Source organism: Protopterus annectens, chromosome 1.part1 (genome assembly GCF_019279795.1).
Source record: "Protopterus annectens isolate FY-2018-M chromosome 1.part1, PAN1.0, whole genome shotgun sequence".
NCBI lineage: Eukaryota > Metazoa > Chordata > Ceratodontiformes > Protopteridae > Protopterus > Protopterus annectens.
Window position 1 is genome coordinate 1569194581 of NC_056726.1, and position 11909 is coordinate 1569206489.

The window sequence follows — 11909 nt, forward strand, 5'->3', positions numbered from 1 at the left end:
TATCAAAAGGCAAGTATGCAACCTGTTTTGCTACTATAGCACAAACACTGATGAATATTTACTGAACAAAACAGTTGCAGGAGGTACAGCAGCTCAACCTAACTTCATGGGTCCTCTTTGTAAGCCAATTTGCTATTCAGCAAGTTGCACATGGATTAACATTTCACTGGGGAAGAGTTTTTCTTTGATGCCAAAGTGTGAAATGGTATAGCTCTCTTGGCTTTAGTAATCTGCCACCTTGATTCTTTTTACCACGTCACTGAATTCATAACAGCTTTTCTACTGCACATTTATAACATATGCCTTACCTTTAACCATATGCCCAACGTGGGAAATCAGCACTGCTCAGACCTCTGCCCATACAATATAAAACCAATAAAACAGTCCATTTCCGCTAATTATTAGTACTGCCAGTATGAGGTAAAAATCTAGGAAAAAATTATTTACAGCCAACTATCATCTACCTGCAACAATATTTGGAAAAAGCATGGATTTAATTCAGGGAAAAGTAGAGTAACCACCCTGTGGACCCTTACAGACAAAATTCTGCTAAACATGGACAAAAGCAACTTAATGTGAGCCCTATTCATTGACGTCCGATTTTACTTTGTTGACCAGTCCTACTCATCCTCTTCCTGACACATTTCGAGTAGCTGTCAGTTCCCAAACCTACACACGATTCAGAGATTTTCTGTCCTTCAAATTCTTTAAGGTAAAAAAAATGGATCAGTAACCCCAAAAGATTCTTCTCTCCAGTAAAGGGTCTCTACTTTTTTTTTCTGTTTTTATTAACCCAGTTCTATCTGACCTGTACTAACTGAACCCCAATGTTATATGCTATGGTGATTGGTTGCAGTACTTAGCAGAGCTTCTTTTAAAGGCAAAACATTCAAAAATTAATAGGTGGCCACTGCATCAATATTCTTATAAAAAAAAACAACACATCAAAATGCAGTATACAATATAATGCTAATCGTAGTACTGTGCTAAATGCTGCATGCATTTCCCTTACTCAAATAACCAGGCTTATGAACTCTCGCTTTAACCGTCAATAGCCAACTGGTTGACAAGGCAAGATAGAAGTTTGCAAAGGCTAAATTCAAGGTCCAAGGGAGCTATCATACAATACGACAGAAATCCGTGATACCAAAAATATTGCCTGCATCAAAGTTGAACTGATAGCCACTGCATCATAAGACACCCAGTTTACCTTGGAAAAACAAGAACGTGAAGCAGATACTTCAGCAGTAAAATAACCGATGTACAAAAACAAACTAGGAAATGTGAAGATGTGCATTAATAATTGCCATCTTAAAGACTGAAAGTCAGCAGAAGCATGCAAAAGCTAATAAAATCAACAGCAGATAAAATAATTGCATCACTTCAGTCAGAAGGGCAAAAGCAATATTGGCACTGATTTCTCAAGCTAATATTGCACTACTGCACTATCGCGGTTTGCTTTTAAAGAATTCCCGAGCAAAGAAGATGGGTTGAGGGGTATGGTATGACTAATCTTAGAGAGAAAAAAATGTGACATTTTTTGCTTATGACTTCTCAGACAAGGTAGCATTTCTGAAGTTCATGAACACATCTTACATGATTTTTTTTTTCTTTTTCATGCACAGAATTATGCAGATTGCTGAAGTTTTTCCTATATCCATAGAGAAAAGGCAGTGATGCACAGGCTGTTATACCACACCCCTTAGGAACCAGTGCAAGATATGTCCCAACTGTAAAGGGAAGAAGTAGTTACACATGGAATGAAATACCTCAGATACAATCAGGTCTGTAATTGTGCTAAACGTACCTTTGTTAAAAGAAAAAATCTTCACCCAAGAACATTTGTGGGATAAGCAGGTATTGTAGTAATCCCTCAACAAAACAGATGCGTCCAGTAACTACACTGAATGGAGTTGTTCCCACAGTCAGTCAGCATTGCATTTTGATTGGCTGCAGGAATCAAAATTAAAAGATCTCATGCATAGTTAATGGTTGGGGGCATTCCCAGGGCAAAAGGACTGAAGGAGGTGGCTCATGGGTGGTTCATGGGCAGCAACTGAGGAAAAAGTGAAAAGTAACAAAGGGTATTATTACCAAATAGTCTGAGCACTCATACATTCTCTTTAGCTCTGCGAGACTGTGATATGCTTAAAGATGCCTCACAGTACTGGAGCTGTAAGAATGGCTAATGAAAAAATTGTTGATATCATGATTTAGAATAGCAGAAGAAATATGGTACAGTGCTATATTCTAAAGATTGGGAAAAAAGGGACCTTAGTAATGAGAACATGAGTGAAGCAGCACATAGTCATCCTTTAAATCTATGTATTTTCTCAATGTTTGCCATGCACTGGAGCTTTTCTCCTTGGGTCTCCTCTGAAAATGGCCTCGGGGTTAATTGGACCAACCAAGTTAACTAATGTCAAATAAATAAATAAATAAATAAATACATACATTGTTTTTCAATAAGTCTCTTAATACCTTTCCTATTTTAATATATTCTTTATTATCATCTCTTTCAATCCATCTCATTAAATGGTGTGAAAACCTATCTCTATTACTTCTTCTATTACAGTTTTCATAGTTTTAGATAGAAGAAACTAATCTATTCTGTTTGAAATTTCCCACTCCAATATGTATTTTTACTTAGATTTCATAATTCTAACTTTCCAAATTTTATTATTTCTTCCATCACCTTCTTATTTATTCTATATTTTTACCTTTTGTGTCTTAAATCGTAATTAAAATCTTCTGTCATTATTACATCCATATTTTCTATAACATAATTTAATATATTTAGGAATAATTTCTCCCTTTCTCTATATAGCACATATGCATATGTTGTTATTAATCTATACACTTTCCCTTCCGGTCTAAAGTCCGCTACCATCAATCTTCCTAATCTAACTAAAGTACAATCTAAATCTTTAACCCTTTTCTATAAAATATAGCCATCCCTGGACAACGTTCATAGCCCAAATTCCATATTATACTACCTGGCCATAATGTCTCTGTCTGTCCGCTTACTTTTTTATTTAAAATCTTAATATCTACTAAAACTATCAAATCTACATCACACTTATTACACCATTCTGTTATTGCAGTTCTACTAACTATATTCTTAATACTATTAACATTAATAGTTAGAATTCTAAACTTATTCTCCCTTCTCTTTAATCTACAAGAAATTGTTTTAATTTTCCACTTCCTTTCTTTTTAACTTTCACTCTTAATTCCTGAAATTTTCTTTTCCTATCTTTAACCCTTTTCCCAAATGAACTTTTTTTTTTAACTACATTGACTTTCTCGCTCCTCTCCCCCTTTATGTGTATTATCTATGTTCTCGTCTTGATTTATATCATTACTTTCCCTTTTTTTTCTTTTTGGTGTTCTTCCTGATGCATTTTCTTTTTGGTGTTCTTCCTGTTGCAGTATTTCTTTTTCATTTACATTTCGTTGTTCAACAATCTCACTCTAATCTCCTCTCCTTCTTACAATCTATCCATGCATGTCCTGTTTGCTTACATTTATAACACTTTTTTTTAATTGTTAGTATCATGACCAGTTTTCCCAAATAAATAACACCTTTTTTTCACAATTATTTACAAAATGTCCCTCCTTCCCATATAAAAAAAACATGTTTGCAGTCCCCAATACTCAACAATAGCTTTATATCCATCAACATTAATCATGCTTGGAATATGCACAATTCTAACATTCTCTATTTTCAAAATTACATTACAGTCTAATGCCCCTGTCCAAAATTCTCTATTATAAATAACTTTTGAAATGTCCTTTGTGTCATTGCAAAAGTTTGTTAATAAATATTTTTTACAGTCTCTCAATTTCTGCTCAAAATTGTATACCGACTTTTTCTGTGTTTCTCAAAAAAAGTCTTTATACCATATTTATCCCATGATATATGTCTTTTCCCTCATTGTACTTTTTTGAAAAAAAAATGTTTCTAAAGTCTCAGCAGTCTCAAAGAAAATATTACAATAAGTCTCTTTTTTAATTAAAATGAAAGCTCTTACCTCCTGTGCCTTTATGCCTAAAGGTACAACTATCTTGTCCCAAATTTCATACCTGTCCATTTCTACTTCTTCTTACTCTGGGTTCTTACTACATATTTCTACATTTCCAACTCTTCCATCTTCTTTTTCCCCCTTTCTGCTTCCTTTTGTAGTCTTAACCAACTGTCAGCCAGGGCAGAAAAAATGCAAACTAAAACTACAACACTGCCACTGAAAGAAGCCGACTCCCAGGAAAAATAAGAAGATGAAATCTATTAAATTAATATTAAATGTTGGTTAAGTGCCTTTGTCAGTTTCTATAGTATACAGGCTTCTTCAAAACCAAAATAAAAAATAAATCAACCCTCTTATATTATAAAACATTGTATGAAACATGTAAAAGTGCATGGCCACATTAAAGAATGAATAAATAAATAAACAAATAAATAAATAAATGAATGAATGAAAGAAAGAAAGAAAGAAAGAAAACATGAAATATCAACCAAGCCAAAGTGAATTATATATACACAGAATTAATTATATGTACTAAAACTGAACATGAATAATATACTATAGATATAATAATTTATGTTGCATTAAAAGATTTTTTAGAAAATCATTATAAACCATCCATTACAAGTTCATAGTCCAAAGTTTAAAGGTATTCGATATACTGATGTTGTCATTTAAATCAGGTGGTCTTGCTCGTCAAGCTTCAATTGCCAAAGCAATTCCTAAAACTCCAAAATAGTTTCCAAAGGTCCATCACTAGGATTTGTCACAACCTTCTCCATTATTGTGAATTGAAAGCTCTTATAGGAAGTGCAATCTTATTTATTTATTTATTTAACATTTGTTTACCGGGAAAGTCCGACTTGGAATGAGCCAATTTTCAGCAGACACCTGGGCAGAAAAGCTCCAGATGCATGTCTTTGTGACATGCGAGGAAACCAGAGCTCTTAGATGAAACCCATACAAACACAGGGAGGACATGCAGACTCCACACAGAAGGCAACCCAACCGAGAATCAAACCAGAGAACCTCTTGCTGTGAGGCAACAGCTCTAACGGTTACACCACTGCACTATGCAATCTTTCATATACTTATAAAAAACATTATTCAAATTCATAGGTTCATAGGTTCATAGGTTGGTACTAGGCTATCAGCCCTAGGGCCTATACAAGCCTAGCCATAACAATTCCCTGGCTATTTCTTCCCACATTATTTACTTTCCTGGACCCCTGTCTAGCAGGGCGACTGACGTGATCCCTGGGGTGAATTTCCTTTCTCCCATCCAATCGTCAAGGTTCCTCTTGAAGAGGTCCAAAGAGGCACTCTGCTTGACATGTATGGGCAATCTATTCCAGAGTCTGGGGAGTCTCTGGGTCAGGAACCTATCCCTCCAGCATGTTTTGTTTATTGTGATGACAAGGTTTAGATCCCTGGAGCGTGTAGCTCTGAGGGATTGGGATTTCTTTAAGTGTAGCATATCCAACAGCTCTGGGTTTGACATGGCCTTGTATGTTAAGTAGAGATCGCCTCTGAGTAGACGATATGCGACAGAGTATAGCTGGAGTTTTTTAAGGCGGTCAGCGTAGGGCATCTGCTTTAGGCCTGTGATTCTTTTAGTGAGGTATTTCTGAGGCCTTTCCAGTTGTTGCAGATGTCTTGAGAGGTACATACCAAATGAGGCGTTGTATTCTATAATGGGTCTAATGAGGGATGAGTACAGTGGGACAATGACCTCCTTTTTTCTGGATGAAAAGCCCTTCGTGATGAGGTGTGCCACATAGAAGGATTTCCTGACTGTTGTGGTGATGTGGTTATCGAAGGTGAGACCACTGTCCACCTGTGTCCCTAAGTCTCTTATCACACTTTCTGTGTTTAGTGTACTGCCACCTATATGGTAATTCATGGATACATGTTTTTCCCAAAGGGATAACAATACATTTCTTGGCATTGAGCTTGAGCCCATGGCTCTGGCACCAAGCATCTGTTTCTGTAAGGCCCTTTTGTAGAGTATCCACATCATTTGGGGATTCAATAATGGCTCCCAGTTTGCAGTCATCTGCAAACTTTGTTAGCCAGAGTCCCTTAGTGTTGACCTGTACTTCAGAGAAGTAGATGCCAAACAAGAGCGGCCCCAGGACTGAACCCTGAGGTACTCCACTTGTCACTTGTCTGGAGCTGGATTTGGAGTCAGCTACTTTTACAGTGTGGGTTCTATCAGTAAGCCATTTAGCAACCCATTGGGTGACATAGGGATTAATGCCCAACTTAGTAAGTTTATCTATGATTCCAGAGTGGGGATGGTGTCAAAGGCCTTGGCAAGGTCTAGATAGGCTGTGTGGACCACCTTACCCTTGTCCATGGCTCTGGAGACTGATTCAAAGAAGTCAATCAGGTTCAGGAGACAAGATCGACCCTTCACAAACCCAAACTGGGTGGGGTCCAGTGTTTGAAGGTTGCCAATGTCTTTGTTTATAAGTTCCATGATAATACGCTCCATGGCCTTGCAGATAAGGTTTGTCAGACTGATGGGACGGTAGTTTCCGGGATCCAAGGTGGATCCCCCCTTGTGGATTGGGATAACTGTAGCTCTGCGCCACTCAGTGGGCACGAAACCTGAGGTGAGGCTATGATTAAACATGACACTTAGGTGAGGTGCCAGTTCATATTTTTCAGATATCATAGTTGTGCTCATAAATACATTTCTTATAAAATCTTTCTATCTTCCCAACATAAATTGCACTTTTATGTATGTAGTGTCACTTGTTACACCTTTTTTTTTTTTTGCACAATTTTATCATTTATGTGCTCTGTGTCCTTGTAACGGCTACAAGGACTGTTTCAGTTTTTCTTTCAGTGTGTTAGAAAAAGTTGCCCCAAGGGCTACTAGGATTCTTTCAGTTTTTCTTTCAGTGTATTAGTAAAAGTTGCCCGTGTGTGCTGACTGTATTAGCATGCCAGCAAGGTAAACTTAGATGCTAAGATTGTAAGTTGCCATGTGCCAGAATAATGTTGGTTACCTTGAAATCCATCTATACAAAATAATTACTACAGATGTTTTCTTAAACGTGTGTATATTGCAACTATTTATTTTATTTATTTAACATTTGTTAAGTGGTAAAGTCCAACTAGGACAGAGCCTATTTTCACAGAGGCCCAGGGAGAAACGCTCCAGACACATGTCTTTGAAATGAGGGAGGAAACCAGAGTACCAACAGGAAACTCATGAGAATGCAGGGAGGACATACAGACTCCACACAGAAGGCATCCCTGTCAAGAATTGCACCAGAGAACCTCTTGCTGTGAGGGGGCAATGCTAACTGCTGCACCACTGCATCACTCATCCTTGGTAGGTCGTGTGCCTGATAACATCCACATATGCAACCATTATTATTTTGTTTGGGGTGGGGGAAGACAGGACAAATGGAAACAGCTAAGACTATGGTGTTGTTTTTGTGGGTAACTTACAGTGCTGTCTGTCTCTTGTAAACTATGTCATATGGCCTGTTAGAAGCATTTTCATAACGTTACAATCTGTACTACCCATGTAGCACCATGACTGATAATTTCAATATTTTCCCCACCAATAAGATATGCCTCAAACACAGTTGGCTAAAGGCACATCCAGACAAAAGCCTCAGGTTATTGATGTTGAGAATGAGGTGATACTACAGGTGGTCCATCTTCATCATGGAGGGATCATCACATTTCAGAATGCCAAGTCCCTCCATGACTGTAGCTGGTGACAGGTTGTGAACTCTATCAATGCCGTTTGTAGCCAGAGCTGTAGCTATGTTGCAATTTAATAGAGAACTAGTGACATGATCTGTAAAGCCACCCTCAATTTCAACATCTTTCAATTCCTCTTTTAAACTGCTTAAGTTAGCTTGAGCAATTACTGTTAATCATTAGAGGTCTGTCTCTAGTGTAATGGCTTTCTTGAATTGCTGTGATCATTTCGTTTTTCTATTTTCCCTCAAGTGATACATCAACATAGTGAACTCAGATGTTCTTGTGTGCTGTTAACAGTCTCTTATTGAAACAAATGCTACCTACAAAGGCAGAGTATCACAAATCTGCATCAATCTATCAAACTGCCATGCAGGCCACGAGATATACTGATTAGCTTTACTGTTTAACTGAATAATATACTGAGTAAGTAAAACTTAGCTGTAATAGTCTTGCTGTTTTTGTGAATGTTGAACTTCTGCTTTTACAGTGTAGACTCATGCATTCAAACATCTATGCCTACTTAGTTGTGAATATCGCCACATCCATGGCTAGACTGGTTTGTGGATCAGGTAAAAGGTGCAGTTTCTTTTATGATTGTGCTATGATAAACTTACTAACAAAGGTAAAACTGTGCACTCTTGCCACTGATCAACTGCCTGAAGACTTTTTGAAACTAGCTGCGCCTCCCATTGCTTACCCTGTATCTATTCTAATCAATCATTCTATCTCTGAAATATGTAACCCACCTCTGGAAAATATCCTGTATTATCCCACTTCATAAAGGAGGATCCTGTAAAGACATCTCAAACTATACACCAATAGCCGTTCTCTCACCCCTAGCAAAGATACTAGAAAAGTGTATCCACAAGCAAATATTAGGCTACCTCCCGAATAATGACCTCTTATCTTATACAAAGCATGACTTTCAGCCCAAGCAAGGTACTAATGCAGCCCTGATAACTTTTACCATCTCCATCAATCAGATCAAAAACAATAACCAGCTTGTCTCTGCAACCTTCCTTGATATGTCAAAAGCCAGTGGCACTGTATCTCAACAAATCTTATTAAATAAACTGGCCTCTTGTAATTTCTGTCTTGAAGCCCTAAGCTGGTTCCATAGCTATCTCTCAAATCATAACCAGGCTAACTTATGGGATAACAAACTCTCCTCCCTGCTTCCTGTAACAGTCATAGACCCTCAAGGCTCGATGCTTGGGCCTCTACTCTTTACTATTTTCACTAATGACCTCTACTCAGCAACTAGCCCAGTCAATATTATACAATGCGCAGATGATGCCACCCTTATCGGCTCTGCTCCCAATATTAATTTGCTTCAAGAAAAAACTCAGACTGCCCTTACCAATATAGAAAACTACGTTGCAGCCCATTAAATTATTCTAAATCCCAACAAAACTAAACTCATGATATTCTCAAATGTTTCCATCTTAAACAATCAACCTCCTCTTACTATCCTTTCTTCCAATGGCACTAAAATAGAACCTGTCAAACATACAAAACTACTTGGGGTCACTATTGACAATGCATTAAGGTTTGACAAACACATAGCACTGACTATCAAAAAAGTACATATAAAACTTAATGTTCTATACAGAACCAGCCCCTATCTTACCAACCATGCCAGATTGGCTATAGCAAGAACCCACCTTCTTTCCTCACTACTATACTATTTGCATATATTCACCAACCTTTGCAAAACTGAAATGAATAACCTTGAATCCTGCTACAATAAGATAGCCAAAGTTACATCTAACCACCCTCAAAATACACATCACAGTATTCCCTTCATCACCTTAACTGGATAGAACTTCCAAACTTACTTATACTAAATCAACTATTAATTGCCCATTCAGTTATGTATAACCTGGACAACTGCACAGCTCTGAGCGACATAGTCCAACCATATACAAACCTTAAATCTCTAAGGTCAGCAGACAAAGTACTACTCAAAGTTAACAAATTGCACAACTCGTATGGTGACTCCTTATATGGTTGCAAAATCTCTCAATACTGGAACCCCCTACCACAACATATGCTAGCCATCAATAACACTCATAATTTCAAGCAAGCCCTAAAACTACACTTCTTGATTCACTGGACATGCCCCTGTTTTCCATCAGACTATCCTTTTTCTACTTCTATCTTCCGTTTATGCTTCTCAACATGCTCTCATATCCCCCTTTTCAGGGATGCCACCTTATCATTTGATCCTTCTAAGCCAAAAAAAAAACAAAATTGTTGTGTGTGATCAATAATCTAAAATGCTTTTTGTAACCGTTTATTACTGCACTTTGATCTATAGTTTTAGTAATTGTATAAATATGTAAACATGCTATATGGTTCCTTTCTGCTTGGATAACTATGTATATGTGCTGGAGAGTGTTTTTTTTTTCTTTCTGCTTGTATGACTATGTGTATGTACTGGAGCTTTTCTCCCTGGGTCTCCGCTGAAAATGGGCTATCTTTGCCAAGTCAAACATTTACCCGGTAAACAAATTTAAATAAATAAACACATTAGTGATCATTTTTACATTAAAAAGACCCCCCCCACTTGTGTTTTATTGTTAGGGATTGCTCAGTGGGCCATCAAATGATGCACTGCTTCAAGAACAAGCAATTTTTTTTCTGTGTCCTATTTGTTGACCTGCTAAGCTCACTAGATGCAATTATGTTATTCCTTTTCAGGGGTATCCCAGGAGCTCTACCTGGTTAAGTGACTTGCTCAAAGTCACACTGGGAACAGATGAAGGGGGAATGAATCAAACCTTGTACCCTGGGCACAGGAAGAGGCTCATTAACGACTCCGAGCTTTAGTCCTCTGTGCTAACTGCAAATTTATTTATTTTATTTATTCTATATTATTTATTTTATTTTACATTTGTTAACCCAGATGGTCCGACTGGACAAGGTCCATTTACAGCGGAGGCCCGGGGAGAAAAGCTCCACTTAATTAATACAACAGACAATGATAATAATACATAATGTAAAGTAAAGAATTTGTTATTGAGCAGTATTTTGTGCATAATAGAACAGTACACAAAGAAAGATCATATCAGCAATATATACAAGTGAACAATAAGTTAGTCATCAAAATATACAGACAGAGATCACAACAACATTTCCAAATGCCAAGGGATACCATTTGTTACTTCCATTTTTACCGAGGGTTGGATAATTGGAGAGAAGAGAGAAAGATGGTGGTAGCATAGACTAGGATTAAGTAACACATGGACATAACCAAGAGCTAATAAGATGAGCTTTAAGGGAGATTTTGAATTGTTTGTTATTAGGTGCAGAAGTCACCGAGGGAGGGAGAGTATTACAACTTTTTGCTATACTGTGAGAAAATAGAGCTTTACCTGCTGTGTTGTTGGCTGTGGAGATAGAGAGGAGTGAGTTGTTGGCAGATAAAGGTGGAAGAAATCAAACCCTGTACCCTGGGCACAGGAAGCAGCTCATTAACAACTCAGAGCTTTAATCCCCTGTGATAGCTGCAAATAAAGGTGGAAGGAATCAAACCCTGTACCCTGGGCACAGGAAGCAGCTCATTAACAACTCAGAGCTTTAATCCCCTGTGATAACTGCAAATAAAGGTGGAAGGAATCAAACCCTGTACCCTGGGCACAGGAAGCAGCTCATTAACAACTCAGAGCTTTAATCCCCTGTGATAACTGCAAATAAAGGTGGAAGGAATCAAACCCTGTACCCTGGGCACAGGAAGCAGCTCATTAACAACTCAGAGCTTTAATCCCCTGTGATAACTGCAAATAAAGGTGGAAGGAATCAAACCCTGTACCCTGGGCACAGGAAGCAGCTCATTAACAGCTCAGAGCTTTAATCCCCTGTGATAACTGCAAATAAAGGTGGAAGGAATCAAACCCTGTACCCTGGGCACAGGAAGCAGCTCATTAACAACTCAGAGCTTTAATCCCCTGTGATAACTGCAAATAAAGGTGGAAGGAATCAAACCCTGTACCCTGGGCACAGGAAGCAGCTCATTAACAGCTCAGAGCTTTAGTCCCCTGTGATAACTGCAAATAAAGGTGGAAGGAATCAAACCCTGTACCCTGGGCACAGGAAGCAGCTCATTAACAACTCAGAGCTTTAATCCCCTGTGATAACTGCAAATAAAGGTGG